The sequence below is a fragment of the Callithrix jacchus genome, chromosome 11 (genome assembly GCF_049354715.1).
Source record: "Callithrix jacchus isolate 240 chromosome 11, calJac240_pri, whole genome shotgun sequence".
Taxonomy (NCBI): Eukaryota; Metazoa; Chordata; class Mammalia; order Primates; family Cebidae; genus Callithrix; species Callithrix jacchus.
The window spans coordinates 128,130,650-128,155,339 of NC_133512.1; the positions used below are offsets into that span (position 1 = coordinate 128,130,650).

Consider the following 24,690-nt stretch of genomic DNA (forward strand, 5'->3'; position numbering starts at 1 on the left):
TTGCATTTTTTTTCATTACCTCTTAGTAGATATCCTAGAGTTCGCAATATATATTTTTCCTTTCAACTGACACTATACTCCTCCAAATACTGCTGTGTATTTTTTATGCAAGTACCTTATAGAATACTTCTAATTTTTCCTCTTATTCCTGTAATATTGCTGTCATTCATTTCACATGTCTGTTTGAAATAATCATTTAATACAGTTCTTTATTGCTTTAAACAAATAATTATGTTTTAGATCAATTGCAAATATGAAAATATTTAAATATTTTCTTTATTTCTACTCTGATGCTTTTCTTCTCTTTATTGGATCTAAGCTTCAGGCCTATATAGTTTTCACAGTGTCTGCAGAACTTATTTTAACTCTGTAGATGAGATCTACTAGCAATAAATTCTCTTCGCCATCTAGTTTGGGATTTTCTCTTAACCCATCTTCAAATTCACTGATTCTTTTCTTAGCATGCCAAGTCTGCTAATGAGCACATATATCTAAAACATTCTTTGTTTCTGCTACTGTGGGTTTCTTTTTTTTTTCATTTCTAGCATTTTCGTTTATTCTTTCTTAAGATTATATCTATGCTTATATTAACTATCTGTTATCACGTTATCCACTTTCCTCCAGTATAGTCCTTAACATAGTAATCATAATTTTTTAAATACCCTGTGTTATATCTGAATTGTGTTATAACTGAATCTGGTTCTCATGATATCTCTGTATCTTCAGCTTATGTTTTATTTTTGTTCTCGTTTTTGATATGCCTTGCACATGCTATATTACCCACACATATGTGTAATAGGGACTGAAATAAATAGATTTTGAATGTCAGGATTTATGTTAATCTGCCTGCGAGTTGTTCTGTGCTTAATCTTTGTTGTGTATTCTAAAATCATCCAAATAAATATGTCTTTCATTGTGCCTGTGTCTTGAGTTTGTGACTTTCACAAGTATTTGTTCAAAGGTATTGCATTTATTTTCTCCCAACCTCCTATTTGTTTCACAGCTGATGATTTCTTGATTTATTTTCTTGAAGAAAGACTCACCTCTATACACTATGATTTTATTCCTCTGGGAAGGAATCCTCTTCCCAAATTGGGATTAAGTGTCAAAATTAAGCTTTGGCAGAGTCTTCTTTTACAGAGAGTGGGATTTCTCTATGGAAAAGGTTCCTCATGTTTATTTCAATGGATATTTTTCCTGACAATCATAATGACTACTTTAGATAGCCCTAAAAAGTTTTGTAGATGCATTTTATGTTCTTAAAAAGCCCAAGAAAATCCCCATTGTTCAGTCTTCAGCTTCACACAAAAATTAACAATTTAGTATAAGTTCTCACACCTGCCTCATATAAGACTTGGAGCTCCTCAAAATCAAAGATTTTCTTGTTTTTCTTTTTCATTGTCACACAACTAGTATCTATCATAATGCTTGGTATAGAACTCATGCTTTATAAATACTTTTTCTGAGACATACTAATAAATAAGCATTCTATTTATTTCACGATGTAGTAATTTGGCAAGTAAATACCTATATGTGGCCACATAGTACGCCAGAATTCAATAAGAAGAAAACAAAAAGAAAGATTTAAGTATTAAAAGCATATGTTTTAAGTACTGAAAGTGTTCATTCCAAATCTTATTGAAGTGAAAGTCAACATTTATTTATATAAAAATATGTCTGCCTATTAAGTCTATCAAATATTACAGAATAGTAGATAAAATTCCAGGGAATCTCAATATTATTAAAAATGTGAATCATGTTGAATTTCATTACTGGAATTGTGGCAGTTTACTATTATTTATTAAGCACTTCAACCTCTGACATTTTGATTCATAAATATTTTAATGTTTTTTATAAGATTAAATTGGTTCCTAAATTTAATTGCAAAATTAAACAGCTCATTTATTAAAATTGTACATTATAACACTGTAGTAGGACATGTTACACTATTAAAAGTGTAACAGACCTGGATAAATAACAAATAATCTTAATACATGAGACCAATAATTGAAGATTATATGTGAATATAGAGTGTTTAAATCACTCAATATTATATAGGCATTGCTAAAATAACCTTTGGCTTATAGATTTGCTAACCAGACTATAAAACAAAGTGCTAGAGTGCCATCTCCTGGAAAGTATGATGATCTGGAATAGGAGGTGTGATTGAATATGAATTATTTATTTAATAAGTACTTCATATTCATCAAAACAATGAGGAAGATTAAAGGGAAGGATAAGCCTACAGATATCTCTTCTCGGGGTAATAATTGTGTTTTAATATAGAGTAATATAAGATTAAATATTTCACTTTTATATGTAACATTATTATTTCTTTACCTTTCGGAAGGTTACATCAACATACACCATTACTTTGATGTTAATATTCAGGACATTTGCTGAGCTTACAAAGCATATAAGGCAAATCATTTCAGGTCATGAAATTAACTTTCTGTTTAAAATCAGTTAGGACTCTCACTTTATAGAGACCCCTCACTCATTTTTCTAATCTTATGACCATTATCAAAAATTGTTAAAATATATGGCTATAAAAGATATTCAAGTCATTTAGTGAAAGGTTGTATGCTTTTTGAGAATACATTTCTGTACCTCATATCAATCCCATTCTTAAACTCTCTCTTCTTTATTTTTTGCATGTATAACAAAAAGCCTTCAATGGTTTACATCTATTTTTATATATTTCCTATTAGAAAAGTTATTATCGCTCTATAAAGTCCCTTATGCTCAATATTTAACCAATTTTATCTTAAATTTCTATCAGTGGAGTTAATATTTATGAATATATTTTATTTTTTCTTTTCATGTTTAAATAATTTTTGCTATTTTGTGTTGAATTTCTAAATATTTTAAATTATTTTCAAAAATGTTTTATTGCACTATTAACAAATATGTAACAAAATTTTGTCACACAAATTACTTTCAGGTTTCAGGTTCACTTTTGTTTTAATGGCCAGTATATTAGTCACATTATTCTAATGGTATTTTTGTAATATTGCATGGGAAATATTATTTTAAAAGTGGTACATTAAACTTACAAAAAATCATATTAATGATAATATTTATTGATTCACTATGAGTTACTAGTTGACACTCTACAAAGCTACAAATAAATATACTGTAACAATACAATGAAATACAATATACAATGTAAGTTATCCCTGTTTTCCACATAAATCATCCACCAAACAACTATAAATGTCAAACTACACTGTTATTAGTTATTTGCTATATACCAGTTTGTGTTGAGAAACCATGAAAATGATTCCTATGTAAGAATAAGTGGATTAATATTTTTAAGTTTTAAATCTTTCTTTGAAACTTTATTAAATGTATTGTAGAATTATGTACAACATACTGCATCCATTTAAAGTAGGCAATTCAATGAGTTTAAATGGCTGTGTACACCATTGTAACCATCAGCAAATTGGTAATAGAGAACAGCTCTCCAACCATTGGCTTTAGGCAACAATTATTGGCAATTTTATCATCATAATTCTCTGCATTTTTATATAAATGTAATCTTGCAGTATGTAATTCTTTTTTTCTAGGTTCTTTTACTCAACATATTAATTCTGACACTCCCCTATGTGCTTGTGTTTACCAGCAAACTTTGCTATTTTTAATGTTTATTTATTGTACCTAATTTATTTACCATTAACACAATTTTACACTAATTTTTGACTTGGGTGATATTGTTATAGCTACGGTAAATAGTAGTGTATATGTGGAAATGTAAGTTTTCACTTTTTCTTGGATAAATATCCAGGGGTACAATGGATGTATCATAAAGTAAGTTTATGTTTAATGTAACTGCAAAGCCTCTCTTGGATATATCAGCAAAAAGACTCTTCTTTTTCCCCATGAACTCTCACGGCCTGCCTTATATATCTACTTTCTGGAAATAATCATATTGTCTTGTGTATTAGTTATGTGCACACATGCTTTCTTTACATAAACTCTACTATTAAAAACCACATGAAGACAGAGACTTTTTATCATTTTTTCTATTTTTCAAATACAATACGCCCTCCATCAAAGAAGATGTTTTTAACAAGTATTGTGTTTCAAAAATAAAAAATCTTAATTTTAATACAGAAATCTTTTCATATATTTCACCTTGGTTCCACTCCCCTTGACATGGGGTACTTACCAGTGTACTTTCTACTATATTCAATACCTATTAGTATTGTTTTAAAAGATAATTTCTGGTGGCTACGTTCTTATTTCTTGCCTTTGTCTCTTGTTGGTCAGCATGCAGTCTTGACCTTCAAAGAAGGCAGTAAGAATAACCAATGTTGAAGTCCCACTGATGGGACTTTTAAGGACATGTGAATGGTAGAGTGCAGTCAAGTTGTTTCTCCCATGAAGAGAAATGAGATTATGGTGTGTGATCAATTCACAGGAATAATAAAAGCCTATACAGACACAGGTGTTGCAATAAATAAACTTGATACTTGGAGAAAACATCTTAAAGACCTATTTTGAGATGACTGATATGTAGCAGATTTTGTTCTAACTGAGGAATGAACTTTAAAAATGAGTTCTTGCCTGGTGTAAACCATCAGTGGGACTTCAACATTGGTTATTCTTACTGCCTTCTTTGAAGGTCAAGATTGCATGCTGACCAACAAGAGACAAAGGCAAGAAATGAGAACTTAGCCACCAGAAATGAGATTAAATGTGATTTCATGAATATGAAAAACCTTTTAAAAAGCCAATGTGCTAATTAAAAGTACTCTTGGACATGAATAAGCCAGATATCTCAGCAATATTTATAGATACAATCACTGCATTAGACAAGCCAAATGATACATCCAATATACCAAGAACTTTTCTTTCTTCATCAGACATGATGAGTAGTAATTATGCACCACCTTAAAAAAATGTGTTTGTCATGTTCTATAGAAAGATTCTGAGTCCACAAGAGTGTTTTAAAGATTTTTTGAGATAAAAGATACTAACATAAAAATTTACTATAATTTGAAGAGTGATAGCATCTTCAAATTATACACAATCATTGCCTATATATATTTTAATCATAAAATTAATTTTAAAAATGAATTCATTTTTACTGTTTTAAATAGCTTTTTGCTTTAAATCATTTTACTGGAATGATTAAAACTCAGTTGACAATTGTTGAAAGTTTGTATCATCAAGTATATTAAATTTAGAAGTCAAACAGGTAATTACATTTGGAATATTAAATATGTACTACACGGGTGGCATTATCCAAAAGAAATGGATAACTGATTTTAAAAGATTATTTCTAAGAAAAAGATAAGAGAGAGAAAATGAACAATCTGTAAATACAACATTTCATATCACTGATTTAAATTATTAAGGTAAATACTTTTAGAAGGCTAATTTTTCTGGAGTATTTTAATTAGTTTTAGTTTTAATCTATCAGTCATTTACATCTTATTGTAAATAAGCTCTACCACAAATCACCTTTCTCTTTATGTATTGTATTTACATTTTTCTCCTATTCCATTAAAATTTACACTTTTCGAAGGAGTATGTCCTGGCTTGAGATGTATACCAACTTCTAAATAAATAAAATTATGAAGCTTTCAGATTTAACTCTTGACAAGAGGCCTGCTCCTATTGGAAAAATCACATAGATCACTATACACAATTTGTGTAAGCTTAAAGGTAAAACAAACAAAGCCTAAGAGATATCAGTTCAAAGCTTGATATGAATACTTACTAGCTATGTGATCTTCAATGAATTACTTAACTCTTTTTGTATTAATACATGATAATCATACATAATTTGGGGGCACATATAATATTTTCATACATGTATATAAAGTGTAATGATTAATTCAGGGTAATTACAATATTCATTACTTGAAACATTTACTATTTCTTTGTGTTGGTAACATTTTTAATCTTCTAGTAATTTTGAAATGTACACTAAATTATTGTTAACTATTGTCACCCTACCGTGGTATCAGTAAAGATAATTTATTATATATTATATAGTATCAAACACTAGAGCTTATTTTTTCTAATTTTATTTTTGCACCCATTAACCAGTCTCTCTTCATCCTCCCACCCCTTTACCCTTTGCAGCTTCTGGCAACCATCAGTCAACTAACCCCTTTTATGAAAGCAATGTTTTTGGCCCCCACATATGAGTATAGACATGTGACTCTTCTCTTATTTCACTTAACATAATATCCTTCAGTTTTATCCACGTTGCTGCAAACAGATTTTGAGCCACAGTTTCTGTATTTGTAAAGTGAGACCAGTAACTATATTTTGCATAGATTTTTTTTGACAATTATAGACTATTTATTTAAAAACCCTGAACCCAGTAATGGCCCAATAAATAGTACTTATTTTATAATCAGACACTTCTAACTTGTAATTAAAAATCTCCAATGTCCTTCAAAACTGCTGAATGTTTATGTCAGAAAATGTTCATGATTTATCCGTCTTACTCAATGTCTATTCAAACTTCCTCCAAGATTTATGTAATCAATTTGAGGCTTAAAGGTATAGTTAGAAACACCCCTTTGTAAATTGCTTTAATAAAAGCAACACAGCATACACTGTTTGGACAGTCTCATCAATTTGCCTCTGCAAATTAAACACAGTATGCCGAAGTACTCTTGGAAATCTTTATGAATTATCTAGATTTTCCCACATTTAAATCATATGTCTTAAATTTCTTCATTATGTCTTGTTCCCATCTAATTAAAATATAAACCATTGTTATAGTTCTATCTCTCTATTCTCATTGATTTAATTTATAATAAAGTTGACACAGTTCTCCATTCCTTCTATTTTTTGGTTTAAGCAAGAAAATATTGACTCTTAGGCATTGATGTTAGCCCATTAGGTGAGAGTATACTGGAAATCAAGGGAGTCATAATGCAAAAAATATAAACATATAAAATATATATATGCAGATTGTTGTATATTGAGACACAACTAGTAAACAATAACATTGAACTATTAAATTATTAGTAAATAAGAGCAATTTAGTGTCTTTTAATGTCTGTATACAGACATTAATGTATAAATGGATGTATTTATCCAGCACGTAAATTTTGCTATGTGCCTAACAAATATGAGATACAGAACAATAATAGATACTTGATATATATAAAGTTTAATAAAGTTATTCAACTGGTAGGAGCCCATAGCATAACAAAATGAAGAGATCTCAATAAATAATAAAATAAATAAATAAAAATAGAAAAAGTAGATCAGTGTTCTAAATCACAATGCCAAAGAAAAATTCTCACACAATGTATCAGGGAAAAATGACACGCAATAAAATCAAGTCAAAAGTCTGAAAGAAAATTATAGTACATTTTTGAGACCCTTGATTATGAATTTAAGTTAGGTTCTATGCAGTAGGCAATAAGAAAATTTCAAAAGTTTGTGCAAACAAGAAAAAAATGATCAGAACTATATTTTAAATCATTAATATTATAAAACAATTAAAGTTGATCCTGATTTGAGAGAGAAGATAGGAGTAGATATCAACACAAGGAGATAATTAGAGTTTTGTCCAAATGAGAAGCAATCAGGGATTATTCTATGGCAGAGCAGTACAAACCAGTAGAAAGAGATATATTTGAGAGATTATAAGAAGATAAAATTGAGAAGTTTTGAAAAGTAGCTGTATACTAGTTATAAACAAAAACCCTATTTTTGTAATAAAAATTATGAAAATTGGAAGTTCTACCCAGAGCAATCAGGCAAGAAAAAGAAATAAAGGGTATTCAATTAGGAAAGGAGGAAGTCAAATTGTCTCTATTTGCAGACCACATGATTGTATATTTAGAAGACCTCATTGCCTCATCCCAAAATCTTCTCAAACTGATAAGCAACCTCAGCAGAGACTCAGGATACAAAATAAATGTCCAAAAATCACAAGCATTCCTATACACCAAAAACAGACAAACAGAGATCCAAACTCCTATTCACAATTGCTACAAAGAGAATAAAATACCTAAGAATACAACTAACAAAGGATGTAAAAGACCTCTTCAAGGAGAACTACAAAACACTGCTCAAGGAAATAAGAGAGGACAAAAACAGATGGAAAAACATTCCATGCTCATGGTTAGGAAGAATCAATATCATGAAAATAGCCCTACTGCACAAACTAATTTATAGATTCAATGTTATCCCCATCAAGCTACCAATGACCTTCTCCACAGAACTGGGAAAAAAACACTTTAAACTTCATATGGAACAAAAAGAGAGCCCACATAGCCAAGACAATCCTAAGCAAAAAGAACAAAGCTGAAGGCATCATGCCGTCTGATTTCAAACTATACTACAAGGATACAGCGATCAAAACAGCATGGTACTGGTATCAAAACAGAGGCATAGACCAATGGAACAGAACAGAGGCCTCAGAAGCAACACCACACATCTACAACCATCTGATCTTTGACAAACCTGACAAAAACAAACAATGAGGAAAGGATTCCCTGTTTAATAAATGGTGTTGGGAAAACTGGCTAGCCATGTGCAGAAAGCAGAAACTGGCCCCTCCCTGACACCTTACACTAAAATTAACTCCAGATGGATTAAATATTTAAACATAAGACCCAACACCATACAAACCCTAGAAAAAAATCTAGGTTATACCATTTAGGACATAGGCATAGGCAAGGACTTCATGACTATACACCAAAAGCAATGGCAACAAAAGCCAAAATAGACAAATAGGATGTAATTAAACTTCAGAGCTTCTGCACAGTAAAAGAAACAATTATTAGAGTGAACTAGCAACCAACAGAATGGGAAAATATTTTGCAATCTACTCATCTGACAAAGGGCTAATATCCAGAATCTACAGAAAACTAAAGAGGATTTACAAGAAAAAACAAACCCATTCAAAGTAGGCAAAGGATATGAACAGACACTTTACAAAAGAAGACATATATGAGGCCAACAAACATATGAAAAACTGTTCATCATCACTGGTCATTAGAGAGATGCAAATCAGAACATGGAGCTATCATCTCAAGCCAGTTAGAATGGTGATCATTAAAAAATCTGGAGACACCAGATGCTGGAGAGGATGTGGAGAAGTAGGAACACTTTTACCCTGTTGGGAGTATAAATTAGTTCAACCATTGTTTAAAACAGTGTGGTGATTCCTCAAGCATCTAGAAATAGAAATTCCATTTGACCTGGCAATCCCATTACTGGGTATATACTCAAAGGAATATAAATTGTTCTATTATGAAGACATATATACATGTATGTTCATCAAAGCACTGTTTACAATAGCAAGGACCCAGAACCAACCCAAATACCCACCAATGATAGACTGGGTAAAGAAAATGTGGCACATATACACTATGGATTAGTATACAGACATAAAAACAATTTGTTTGTGTCCTTTGAAGGTACCTGGATGAATTCTGGAAACCATCATTCTCAGCTATCTAACACCAAGAACAGAAAATCAAACATGGAATGTTCTCACTCATAGTTGGGTGTTGAACAATGAGAACACGCAGTCACAGGGAGGGGAGCATCACAAACTGGGGTCAGTTGAGGGGCCGTAGGGGAGAGATATTGGGGGTGGGGAGGGATAACATGGGGGAAAAATGCCAGATATAGATGATGGAGTGTTGGAGGCAGCAAACCACCTTGCCATGTATGTACCTATGCAACAACCATGCATGATCCACACAGGTACTCCAGAACCTAATTTAAAAAAGGAAATAGTAAATAGCAAATAGTAAATCGTGAATTTATACCCTTAAAGGGCAAAGTGGTTGCAGATACATGTTATGGAAACTAAGCTGACTAAGTGTACTCTAGAGGAAGAAGTATATTATTCTAAAGTGATTTAAGGATTGCATTTACATTCATGAGTTAACACAATATCTCTCTGCAGAGGATTTTTTAAGATTTTATTTTAATTTAATTTTCATGGGTAGTTTTATATAATTTTGGAGCACATCAGATATTTTCATACATGATGAAAAAGTATGTATTTATCCCATTCAAGCTTTATCCTTTGTGTTACAAACAATCCAATTATACCCTTTTAGTTATTTGTAAATGTACAATTAAATTATAGTTGACTATAGTTACCATGTTGTGCCATCATATACCAGGTCTTATGCATTCTTCTAACTATTTCTTTGTACCCCTTAACCTTCCCCCCTCACCCCTGCCCCCTCCCACTACCCGTCCTATCCTCCGGTGACCATCCTTCAATTACCTAGCTCCATGAGTTCAGTTGTTTCGATATTTAGATGCACAAATAAATGAGAACACTTGATGTTTATCTTTCTATGTCTAGCTTATTTTACTTAACATAATAACCTCCAGTTCCATCCATGTTGTTGCAAATGACCAAGTTTTATTTTTCTATGACTGAATTGTATTTTATAGTCTACAAGTACCACAATTTGCTTTATCCATTCATCTGCTGATGGACACTAACGCTGCTTCCAAATCTTGGCTATTGCAAATAGTGCTGCAACAAACATGGGAGTGCAGGTATATATTCTATCTGTTGAATTCTATTATTTGGTGTATATATCCAGAAGTGGGATTGCTGGATTATATATTAGCATATTTTTAGTTTTCTGGGTAATCTCCAAACCATTCTCCATAGTGGTTGTATTAATTTACCTTTCTACCAACAGAGTATGAGAGTTCTCTTTTCCCCATATCTTTGCCAGTATCTGTTATTGCCTGTCTTTGTGGAGAAGGTATTTTATCTGTGGTGATATGATATTTCAGACAATTCTTACACACTCAAAAATGCCCAACATAGATCTAGAGTTCCCAATTTCACAAGACTCAAATTTAGCTTTTAATTTCCCTGCAATCTGTTATTTCTGCCCTTTCTAGCCCAGTTAATGGCTTCACTATAAATCTCCTTCCCACACACACAAACAAAAAACCTCCTTGTCATGAGTGATGATTATTACAGTGTTCTCTTAGACTCCCCATTTTAAATAACTCTGAAGAGTCTGAAATGTATCATACTTTCAAGGTAACTAAAGTCATGTTTCATGTAAACCTTCAAGAAAACAGGAGACATCAGATTCCTCAGTTAGAGGGAAGAAGTATGTTTCTTATATAAGCACCATGAGTTTCATTTTCATATTTTTGGCCCTTGCTTTCCCAACACAAGAGGGGCCACATGGAGTGGTCCAGTCAAAAACCACACACACAGTGAGTTTTTATCACAGCTGAGAAATTTCAAACTTAGAAAATCCTAGTTGTATTAAAGGAGCCACTAGAACACCCTCCGGATCTTTGTCTTTGAGGATGACATTATCTTTATTATGGCCAGGAATCATATCTGCCCTCTTCCCTGAAGAGAAATCATCTCTCTCTCTATTTTCCAAAGCTGCTTGTTATACAAACATCCTTGACAAAATAGTCCAGAGAGTTGATACAAAAATACTATAGAGAATCGTCTCGCAATACCCCATACCTGTCACAGCTGGCTCCCAATCTTACCACTAAACCCTTGGGACACACCATCCTGCTCTCTGTTTCCATGAGCTGGACGATTTTTAAATTCCACATGTAAGTGATTTTATATGGTTTGCCTTTCTCTGTCAGGGTTATTTCACTTCACCTAATGTCCTCCACGTTCATCCATGTTGTCACAAATGGAAGGACTTTATTTCTTGCCTGTGACTGAATAATATTCCAGTGTGTATATATCTGTTTTTACAAATGTCTATGTCTAGATATATCTCCAATCATCTGTTGGTGGACATTTAGGTTGATCAAATATCTTTGCTAATGTGAGTACCGCTGAAATAAACATGGGGTTATGTATATCTCTTTGAGATATGACTTTTATTTTCTTTGGGAATATGCCAAGAAATGAAGAAATGAGATTAATCATATGTTAATTTTTTGTTTGTTTTTTGAGGAAACTCCAAACTGTTTTCTGAAGTTGGGAGAGGTGATACATCACTGTGGTTTTGATTTGTATTTCTCTGATGACTAGTTATGTTCAGTACTTTTACATATACCTATTGGCCATTTGTATGTCTTTTTTGAAAAATGTTGATTTAATTCCTACACCCATTTTCAATTGGTTGTGTGTGTGTGTGTGTGTTGCTATTGAGTTGCATGTCTTTCTTATATATTTTGGATATTAACAACTTATCACATATTTATGAATGTTCAGCACAACATTGTGTCTTTTATTTCTCACATAGCATTGTAGTATAAACATTCTCTACCATCTCAATATTCCTAATAAATATATTTTACCAGGTGTTGAATATCTAAGTTATTTATGTTTTTTTACTCATTATATTGCAAATCCTTTGTGTATTTCCTTATGAGATTCCTACAACAGGATTACAGGATAAAAGAAGGAGAACACTTAGGATAATAATGTACATTTGCAAATTTCTTTCATATTAACCTGGAGTGTTCTAATTCAACTTTTACCAGAAGTAGATATGCAACCAACTCACCACAACTCCATCAGCATCCTTATATTTTAAAAATATTTTTAATTCAATAAGCATAAAACATCATACTATTTTTTATATTCTGTTATTCACTTTACTCTTATTACATCTGTGATTGAACTTTAATATATTTATTGATAATATATCTATTTGTATAAATTTTAAAATTGTCTTTACTGTCTCTGTATTAGTATGCAGGGTATTTTCTCCTATTGATTTATAAACTAACTACTCAATACACTAAATATATTAATATTAAATTAACATACTAAGTATTAACTTTTGAAGCACACTGCTTTGCAATTTTATGGATTTACAACTACTTCTTTTACCTCTTGTGATATAAACAAATTAATATATGTTTAGAAAATAGTTCATTAGCCACTACTAAAGAGGCATCTACTATCTATATTACTGCCTGATTACATTTCTTTTGTTCACTTAAGAGTATTTTATATAATTGCAAACATTTTTACTTGGATACACTCTTTTCTGGGAGAAAGGTATGAGTCCAGATACTTTTTTCAAGTTTCCCATATCATTTATTCAAAAAAAAAACCTCTACAACTCCATTGCAATTGTTATATGATTCTTCATTTTTTAAACTTAATTTCCTATACATAGCTTCCACAAATTAATTTTCATTATTATTATTATTATTTTAATAATATAATAATATTATTAAATTGGCCACTTTGTCACCCAGGCTGGAGAGTCATGCAGCTATCTCAGCTCACTGCAACCTCCACCTCCCAGGTTCAAAAGATTCTCCTGCTTCAGCCTCCCAAGTAGTTGAGACTACAGGTGTGTGCCACCACGTTCAGCTAATTTTTTTGTTGTTGTATTTTTAGTAGAGATGGGGTTTTGCCATGTTGGTCAGGCTGGTCTTGAACTCCTGACCTCAAATGATCTGCCCACCTCGGCCTTCCAAAGTGCTGGGATTAGAGGAGTGAGCCGCCCTGCCCAGCCACAAAATAAGTTACTAAGCACACCAGAGCCTATATCAGAACCCTTTCATTCAGTTGTATACATATTCAACAATATATTGTATTATTTTTAACTTTTTGATATCTTATGCTTTTATTAAGACAAGTTTCTACCTGTTTCAATCTTTTCCAAAATTTGTATGGCATTTTTCCCTTAATTTTTAAAATAATCACTTTGGTGACAGCTTATATTTTCTCTTGGGAAGGAATATTAACCTAAAATATCACATAATTCCCAGGTGCTATATTTTTATGCATGAAAATATAGTTCTTTCTCCAGAGACCATCTTTAAATCAATAAGCCATCTGTGCCTGATATAAGAGGTCTGTTTAAAGATGCCATAATGAATCATGTCTAAAACTGGAGCAGGGAATATGGAGTCATTTAAGAATTTCTTACTGAATATGGAGTTAATGTACACAAAGAAGCCCCTCTTGTAATAATATAATATGAGATTATAGTGGAAGTTTCTAATATAATAAAATTCTGGGAAAAAAAGACAGTATATAAAGTAACATCTTTTAATAACTTCAATGTTTAATAGTCTTCAGTGGAAGCTTTGAAGAGCTGATCTTGCTGGAGGTCTGGAAAGGCTGGAATCTTCACAAACTGAGACATATCAAGGGTTTGAGCTCCCCTCCTAAGGTTAAAGGCAGTCTAGCCTCAAGCTCCAAAGATGATAACGAGATGGAATGCCAATCACATTTTATTTTGACTTTTAGAAATATTCTGCCAAGATTAACTATAAAAATAAACACAAATGGAATTTATGATAGTTTTTAGGAGGTGCCTTGGGCCAACTTTCAAGATCAATGAATGTGTTTTTGACTCTAATGCTTAGAATGACTCCATTATATACCTTGGAGTAAATAGCTTATCTAACGTTATTCTTTTGGAAAATGCAATAAATGGAATTTTCTTCATCAAAACAAAGTGTATATTGTTAGAATAAAGTTAAAGTTATTGATTCCTCTATAAAAAGTTGTTATAAATCCTGAAATAGTACTGAATTGTGTAGGTCACAGATGACTTCTTTCTGGAAATGTCATGTATCTATTTCTCCACTGGAGCATAATATCTAGAAATAAACTTTTATGAACCAGAAGGAAATGATAGAGGCTACATGATCTAGCAAAGGAATAGAAAATTGCAGAAGTTTAGAAGCACTCAAAGGAGAACAAAAAACAGATGTCACTTTCATTTGACAAAATTTTCTAAAATGCTTAGAAGCTCAATGAAAAACGCCAAAGTTAGAGAAAAATAATTCTAGGGGTATAGAATTAAAATGAACACTTATTTATATAGAATTGCTAACACACATATATTACCACCATATGCTTTGCTACACACTCTTTTATGCATATTAGCATTAAAACCTGACACACTGATCTGCATATCACACGTGAACGCTTGGTGGGAAATGAACTTGGTATTCTTCATAGATTATTAAATCATTGGCAAGAAGATATCAATGATACATTTACAAGTCACTCACTTATAGTAGAGGAAATTACTAATATAATGACTTATAGCAAACAATTGTGTAAATCTCAAGGTTCCATTGGAAATAAAATGTATTTATTTATTTACTCACTCTTTAATAAACATGCATTTTGTACCAGTATTCTCCCAAACACTGTGATGGTTCTATAGATGAAAAGACCTATGAGAATTTGTCTTTAAAAAGACCTCACAGTCCAGGATAGACCTGTGATGAAGCTTATACAACTGAGAGCCAAGATTCTTTAATTTTCAAATGCATTGGAAATATTTATTTATTTAAAAAAGCAAACTTATCTCCAATAAATGAAAAATCATAGTACTGAAAACTGAAAACAACCACAAAAGGTTACTTTACATAGAAAAAAACTGACAGATTACATGACAGGTTGGAGACATGAAACTCGTATGGGGCCCATCAGCCTAGACTTGTATTGTTCTAACTAGTCTTTCAGGTGGTTCCTAGGGTCCAGTCAGTAGAGCATGTCCAGTTAATTCCAAACAGTATGTTTAGTCTCAGTTACGGAAACGAACCTTTCCTACATAAACTTTTTATCAACATTAAATTCTTGTTTTTACTAATATTGAAATTTTGTTGTTACTAATATTGAAAATATAGGGCTGGTGGGGTGGCTCACACTTATAATCCCATCATTTCATAAGGCAGAGGCAAAAGGATCACTTGAGCTCAGGAGTTTGAGACTGGCCTGGGAAATATAGGGAGATCCTTTCTACAAAAAATTAAAAAATTCGCCAGCCATGATTGTGCACACCTGTAGTCCCAGCTACTGGGAAAGCTGAGGTGAGGGGATCACTTGAGCCCAGGAGAGGGAGGTTGCAGTAAGCCAAGATAACATGTCATTGCACTCCAGCCTGGGCTACTGATCGAGACCCTGTCTCATTAAAAAAAAGAAAATGTTTGCTGCCATAGTATAATAAAAAATATTAAGCAAACCATCACTTAATGTAGAAAAGCATAGTAATATAGAAAAGAATACATCTTTCTGTGAATAAAAATAGTAAGAGGCCAATGTAGAGAAATTTTTCAGTCCCTTTGCCAACTTTATCTTATAAACTAGGTGGTAAAATGCTGAGTGGGAATTTTTATGCCATCACAGAATTTCTTCCAAGAACAAAAGCTTAGGGCAGGAGTCACAAGTTATCTGCATGTTCTAAAGAGAAGGACAAGAAGTTCCAGGCACTCCCACCAGCACTTACATTTTCACAACCTTAGGGTAGACCAACTGTGCTGACAAAAGAAGAAAACATCAATAAATTGGATATTTTCAAGTTTAAAAATTTCTGCCCTTCAAAAGATACCAGGCAGATTAGTGAGATGATCAATATGATACTCAATATTAACTTGATTTAATCATTTCACTTCATATACATAAATTAAAACACCACATTATATCCAATAAAGGTATACAATTATGATTTGTCAACTATGAATAATATTAATAAAAATACATGAAAAAGACAACAATAAAAAATAAAAAGGAAAGCCATAGAGAGGAGAAAATATTCTCTATATTGTTAGTAGAAAGGTAAATTGTTATAATCACTTTGGGAGCTCATTTTCTATAAATGTAGTCATAAACTTACTACATGCCCTAGCAATTCCACTTCTTCACATTTGTCGAAGATAATGAAGAGTATGTATATATAAATACTTGTAAATGAATATCCATACCAATTTTATTAATAAGAGCCCCAAACAAAACCAATTCAAGTTCAAAACGTGAATAGGTAAACTAAATATAGTCTATTGTACCAAAGTTTATAATGGAATCAACCCATAACAAACAAAACAAAAGGAATACCAATGCACAGCAGCAATGAGGAACCTCAAAATATTGTGTTGGGTAAAAGAAATCAGACAGAGTATTTTACACTTATACAGAATTCCTGAAATTTTAAAACTAATAAATAGTGAGAGAATGCAGATCAGGCCTTGCTTCCGATAGAGAGTAGGGGAGAGTGACAAAAAAAAAAATCTAAGGAAGGAGGGGGCTTTTGGGATAATGGAAACATTTGATATCTTGGAGAGGTTATATAGTTTTATATAATTTGTTAAAACTCATTGACTTGTAAAGTTTACACATTTTATTATGTGGAAATTATGCTTCAATATCTTCTAGGAGAAGAAAAATATCTTTGGAGGTAACAAACGATGAACACCTTGAAGTGAGTAAGTTTACAAAATACCTGAAATTCCATGTGACAATCTCAGTGGAGGATTTTATTATTTAACCATAACAAGCATAGATGATATTATCTTCTTGTTCTAGAATACCCTATTAACCTGACCTAGTTTTGGCTCTGAGAATGTAATTAGCTTAAGCACTAATAAAAAGGTTTTAGAGGGGTAGGCTGACATATAATTGTTAATTTCTAAATGTAGTTTAACTGCTTGTCTACATAATATTTAAATGAAGTAAAATTATAGATAATTCTATGATTTTTTGTTTGTACATGTATCTGCCGGATTGATAAACTGTTAACTAGAACGTTTTTGGAAGTTTTATCTAATATTGATATTTACTTTCTGATCTAATCACAAAAGACATTGCAATGTGAGCCTCTTTCTGTGAGCCAGTATTTCTAACCAAATAATATATACCTCAGAACTATTGGAAATGTCATATATAGAAACAAAATAGAAATAATAATAAACATTACTTGGAGGGCTTGGTATGTGTTAGGCACAATTCTAAAATTTATATACCTTCACTCACTTAATCATTATAATAACCCTGGGAGAAAAGCTTTATTATCATTTCCCCATTCAGTGAATGAGAAAATATAGGCTTATGATGTTAAATAACTTTATTCAAGGTCTTTTTAGTAATTAAGAACGAATTTAATATCATAACTTTGATTTCTTAGGTTTGAAGTATGTATTACTTAGGATAATCCTCTGAGACAAAAAATTGATAACTGTTAGTTCTGTAAAAGATTTTTAAAGATGTTTACGCAATATTTACCTTGGCTATCTAATCAAGCAGCTTACCAGATGTAAGAGAGGAATTCACAACATGTCATTTTAATGATCTGCCTCCTAAAATTTTACCCCTGGCTGCTTTTTTCCCTTAGGAAACATGCAGTTGATTAGTTCTTTCATTCAAGTCACCTGGGAAACAACATTCACCTGGGGAGCCTTCCCAGCAGGGCGAAAGAAGTCTAGCTCAATCTTTCATTTCAACATTAGCTCCAAGAAATCTGCTTTCCACAGTTTTAGTATGACCCCAACCTAGGAATGAGCAAATTGGAATAACTTATGCAAAATAAAAATGTATAAATAACGGGAGAAAATTCACAAACTTCAATGTGGCCTCTTACTCTTTGATACATTTACTATGATACAGATAGGATCAATGTAATGTTGAGAAAAGTATTTTAAAAATATTTATCGGGCCGGGCGCGGTGGCTCAAGCTTGTAATCCCAGCACTTTCGGAGGCCAAGGCGGGTGGATCACGAGGTCCACAGATCGAGACCATCCTGGTCAACATGGTGAAACCCCGTCTCTACTAAAAATGCAAAAAATTAGCTGGGCATGGTGGCGCGTGCCTGTAATCCCAGCTACTCAGGAGGCTGAGGCAGGAGAATTGCCTGAACCCAGGAGGCAGAGGTTGCGGTGAGCCGAGATTGAGCCATTGCACTCCAGCCTGGGTAACAAGAGTGAAACTCCGTCTCAAAAAAAAAAAAAAAAAAAATTATCAACCTTTACTTTGGGATTTTATTGAAAGGAAAAACATGCTATAGTTTTTAAAAAACTAAGAACGTTACACAAACATATGCTGTATATTAATTTGTTTTTTGCCCCCTGATTCGTTATTTTTCCTCATGAAATCATCACTAATTGTGTCCACATATTGGAATGCAAATTAAATAACATAGGTCAAATCAACTTAAAAGTGATATCCCCTATTCAGATTGAGCTTTGGAGCAACAACTATGTGCCAAACATAATCTAGGTAATTTTTTATGTATTTATAATCAATAGGGATTTTTTTTCTCTTTTAAGTATGATCTGTTTCCAAAAGAATACACAGTAGGCCCACTCTAAAATAATTGCTAAAGAAAGTTTTTGGACATCAGATAAAAAACACCAGACAGAAACCTGTAGTATCAGTTGGTAAAAATCTAGATAAATCTGATAGAATATTTTCCTTCTCTTGAGTTCTTTGAAATATGCTAAGAAGTAGAGGGCAACAATTGTAAAATTTCTGAAAATTTTTTTTTTTTTTTTGAGACAGAGTTTTGCTCTTGTTACCCAGGCTGGAGTGCAATGGCGCAATCTCAGCTCACTGCAACCTCCGTCTCCTGGGTTCAGGCAATTCTCCTGCCTCAGCCTCCTGAGCAGCTGGGATTACAGGCACGCACCACCATGCCCAGCTAATTTTTTGTATTTTTAGTAGAGACGGGGTTTTACCATGTTGACCAGGAGAGTCTCGATCTCTTGACCTTGATATTTTTAATGTATGCACATGTAATATATGACAACTATAGCATAATATTTTAAGAAGATTTATATGGTGATAAGATTTCAACATTAAAATTGAGGTGCTAAAATACTGATGCTAAATATACTGAGTATAATAAAATATATATTTTTTAATTTCTTGAGAAAACACTACAAACATGCAATTAAATACAGTCAAATTTACTATAGCTAAATTAAAATGAGATAATAAAGCATGTTAAAATAATCCAAGAGAAAGATGAAAAGATAGATGGAAGAGAAACAGAGACAGCAAACAGAAAACAAATAATATTTGTACTCAAATTTAAGTATATCAATGATAATAAATGTAATTGGTTTCATAACACCAATTAAAAGATACACATTTTAGAAATAAATTAAAAATATGACCCAACTATATAATTTTTCAAGAAACTCACTTGAAAAAGTAAACAGGCAGGTTGAAAGAAAAAAGAATGCAGAAAACCTGTTTTATACTAACACAAATAAAAAGAAGTAGTGGCTATATAAGTAAGCTAGAACTACAAAATTGGAATTCTCAATAAAAATATCACAATAGTTGTAACATAAAATAAATTCTTAGATATAAATCTAATAAAACATGTACAGGATATCTATGCTGAGAACTATAAAACACTGATGAAAGAAAATTTTAGAGTTCTAAATAAAATGGAAGCATTCCAAGTTCATTAATTGAAAGACAAAATATGAATGTGATTTATCAATTGATCTATAGACTTCATGCAATACCAATCAAAATTTGAGCATATTTTCTGTGTATAAAAATAATTGGTTCTAAAATCTATTTGAGTAAAGAAACTATAAAAGTAAGGGTAAATTCAGAAAACATTGTATATCTAGAAGACCCCATCGTCTCAGCCCCAAATCGCCTGAAACTGATAAGCAACTTCAGCAAACTCTCAGGATACAAAATCAATGTGCAAAAATCACATTCATTCCTATACACCAATAACAGACTTAAAGACAGCCAAATCAAAAATAAACTGCCATTCACAGCTGCTACAAAGAGAATAAAATACCTAGGAATACAACTAACAAAGTATGTAAAAGACCTCTTCAAAGAGAACTACAAACGACTGCTCAACAAAATAAGAGAGGAAACAAACAGACGGAAAAACAGTTCATGTTCACGGTTCGGAAGAATCAATATCATGAAAATGGCCATACTGCCCAAAGTAATTTACAGAATCAATGCCATGCCCATCAGGCTACCAATGACCTTCTTCACAGAACTGAAAAAAATCACCTTAAACTTCATATGGAACCAAAAGAGAGCCCGCATAGCCAAGTCATTTCTAAGCAAAAAGAACACAGTGGGAGGCATCACACTACCAGACTTCAAACTATACTACAAGGCTACAGTAACCAAAACAGCATGGTACTGGTACCAAAACAGAGATATAGACCAATGGAACAGAACAGAGGCCTTGGAGGAAACACAACATATCTACAACCATCCGATCTTTGACAAACCTGATGAAAACAAGCAATGGGGAAAGGATTCCCTGTTTAATAAATGGTGTTGGGAAAACTGGCCAGCGATGTACAGAAAGCAGAAACTGGACCCCTTCCTGACACCTTACACCAAAATTAACTCCAGTTGGATTAAAGATTTAAACATAACACCTAACACTATAAAATCCCTAGAAGAGCCGGACGCCATGGCTCACACCTGTAATCCCAGCACTTTGGGAGGCCAAGGCAGATGGATCATGAGGTCAAGATATCGAGAACATCCTGGTCAACATGGTGAACGCTCATCTCTACTAAAAAACACAAAAAATTAGCTGGGCATGGTGTCACGTGCCTGTAATCCCAGCTATTTAGGAGGCTGAGGGAGGAGAATTGCCTGAACCCAGGAGGCGGAGGTTGCAATGAGCCGAGATCACATCATTGCACTCCAGCCTGGGTAACAAGAGCAAAACTCCATCTCAAAAAAAAAAAAAAAAAAAAAAAAAAACACCCTAGAAGAAAACCTAGGCAAAACCATTCAGGACATAGGCTAGGCAAGGACTTCATGACAAAACACCAAAAGCATTGGCAACGAAAGCCAAAATAGACAAATGGGACCTAATCAAACTTCACAGCTTCTGCACAGCAAAATAAACAGTCATTAGAGTGAATTGGCAACCAACAGAATGGGAAAAAAATTTTACAGTCTACCCATCTGACAAAGGGCTGATATCCAGAATTTTCAAAGAACTGAAACATTTACAAGAAAAAAAAAAAAAAACAAGCCCATTCAAAAGTGGGTGAAGGATATGAACAGACACTTTACAAAAGAAGACATATATGAGGCCAACAAACATATGAAAACATGCTCATCATCACTGGTATTAAAGAAATGCAAGTCAAAACTACATTGAGATACCATCTAACACCAGTAAGAATGGCGATCATTAAAAAATATGGAGACAACAAATGGTGGAGAGGATGTGTAGAAATAAGAACACTTTTATACTGCTGATGGGAGTGTAAATTAGTTCAACCATTGTGGAAGATGGTGTGGCAATTCCTCAAGGACCTAGAAATAGAAATTCCATTTGACCCAGCAATCCCATTACTGTGTATATATCCAAAGGATTATATATCATTCTATTATAAGGACACATGCACACGAATGTTCATTGCAGCACTGTTTACAATACTAAAGACCTGGAACCAACCCAAATGCGCATCTATGATAGACTGGACAGGGAAAATGTGGCACATATACACCATGCAATCTTATGCACCCATCAAAAATGATGAGTTTGTGTCCTTTGTAGGGACATGGATGAACCTAGAAACCATCATTCTCAGCAAACTGACACAAAAACAGAAAATCAAACACTGCATGTTCTCACTCATAGGCAGGTATTGAACAATGAGAACACATGGACACAGGGAGGGGAGCATCACACACTGGGGTCTGTTGGGGGGAAATGGGGAGGGACAGTGGGGAGTGGGGAGTTGGGGAGATAGCATGGGGAGAAATGCCAGATATAGATGAAGGGGAGGAAGGCAGCAAATCACACTGCCATGTGTGTACCTATGCAACAATCTTGCATGTTCTTCACATGTACCCAAAACCTAAAATGCAATAAAAATAAATAATAAAATAAAATGAAAAAAATTCAAAAAACAAAGTAGCTAACATATTTTGACAAAAATAAATGTGTTTAAATGGGTAATACAACCCAATTCTAAGAATCACTCTAAAGCTATTTTAATAGAGTGTGATACTGGTAAATGGGTATACATGCAGATCAAAGAAATAGAATAAAGAGTTCAGAAATAAAACCACACACACATTGTCACTTGGTTTTTAACTAACATATTAAACAAATTCAAAACATAAAGGCTGATCTTTTCAATAAGTAATGTTGAGTCAATGGTCATCTCTAGGTTAAAAAATGAATCTCAAAGCAAGCCTGCTAGGTTCATTAGAATTAACTTAAAATGAATGACTGCTCTAAATACTAAACAGGAAACTGTAAAACATCAGAGAAAAATGTAAGGGAAAACCTTGATGACAGAGGATTACATGAGGAGTTCTGAGACATGATAACATAAAAGTAAAAGTGTTAAAAATATTAATTAATTGGACTTTAGCAAACTTAAAACCTTTTCTTTGTAAAATACCCTTTAAAGAGATAACATAAATATTACACTGGGAGAAGATATTTGACAAGAACTTCTCTCCAGTATATGTAAAGAATGTTCAAATGCAATAATAAAAATACCCAGTTAATAATTGTGCAAATGTCTTGAACAAAAACTTCACCTAAGAAAATGCGAGAAGTGTAAATAGGCAGATAAAAGATATTTAACATGATTAGTCTTTAGGAAAACACAAATTAAAACCACAATAAGATATCACTACTCATCTATTAGAATGGCTGAAATTTTAAAATCAAGCACTGGTGAGGATGCAGAGAAACTGGATTGCTCATTTGTTGCTGGTAGGAATGTAAAATGTTACAGGCACTCTAGAAAGTGATTTGGAATTTTCTTATAAGTTATTTCTTATCATACAGCCAGTGATCTATCTCTTAAATATTTATCCTAGAAAAATCTTCAGACAAAAATCTCAAAAAAATATTGAAAGCTTTATGTGTAATAGTTCAAAACTGAGAAGAATTCATATGTCCGTCAGTAGGTATTCAGACAAACACTATATACCCATACAATGGAATATTACTCAGAAACGGAAAGAAATGAAATATGAATACAACAGCCTGCTAAATTTCAAAAGCATGTTCTAAATGATAAAAGCCAATTTCAAATATTACGTACCATATTATTTATATAATATCTCAGAAATGGAAAATATAATGACAAAGACTAAATCCACCTTTGCCAAAGGTGTGTGTTGGTGGAAGGGTGAAGAGCAGTGTAAGTATGAATGGTTGGCATGGGAAAATTTCCTTGGGCTTATATTACAGTTCCACGTCCTGATAATCCATGGTTACATGAAGCAGCTATACATGTGTTAAAATTCATAGGAAGAATACCAAATTTTTTTAAAGTTATTTTTACTATATGAAAATTTTAAATCAAAATTAGAAAAAGGAAATGAGAAATGGCTGAATCAAAATGACTCAGGAAAAACAAGTCTTGCACAAGCTGATTCTTGTTCACCATGAAAGGAACTCAGCAGTATTTATCATGGGGCCTGTCACACAGTAGTCACTTTATGTTTGAATTGCAAAGATGTATAACTAAGAGCAAATTTGAAATGGTTTCCAAGTGTAATAATTGAAAACTCAAAAACACAGATGTATAATTTGGGATTTCAATCATTAATACAAATTATGCTAAAATATTTATTAAAATAGTTTAATTATATTTTTTTCTAAAATGAGAGAAAAATAAATTTTAGAAAACAACCTAAAATGGTTTTTGATATAAGATATCTTTACATGAGGATAACTAGGCTATAAGGGAATATTGAGGCATGCACAATAATAATTAAATCCATCCTATTTTAAAAATGTTTCACTAACTTGCAGCTGTATAAAGATCATAGTTGTACATACATATATTTTATTTGGTCTTTATAAAGGTATGTTTGACAAATGGAAAATGCATAGCACCATGTGAGTTAGCTTTTGCTGCAGTAATGCAATTTTATAAACAACTCCAAAATTTCAGTGACTATAACAAAAGGATTTATTTCTACTCACACTACGAATTACAGCTGTGAGTTGGCTCTAGCTCTGCAGCTCTGCTCTAGAATGAGGATGAAC

The 24,690-nt window shown here is 32.6% G+C and overlaps 1 long non-coding RNA gene across 1 annotated transcript in view; it reads right to left on the minus strand.

Moving 5' to 3' along the window:
• The window catches only part of LOC144578292 (uncharacterized), a 136,083-nt gene that overhangs the window by 83,950 nt on the left and 27,443 nt on the right, over positions 1-24,690 (minus strand). The window lies entirely within an intron of this gene.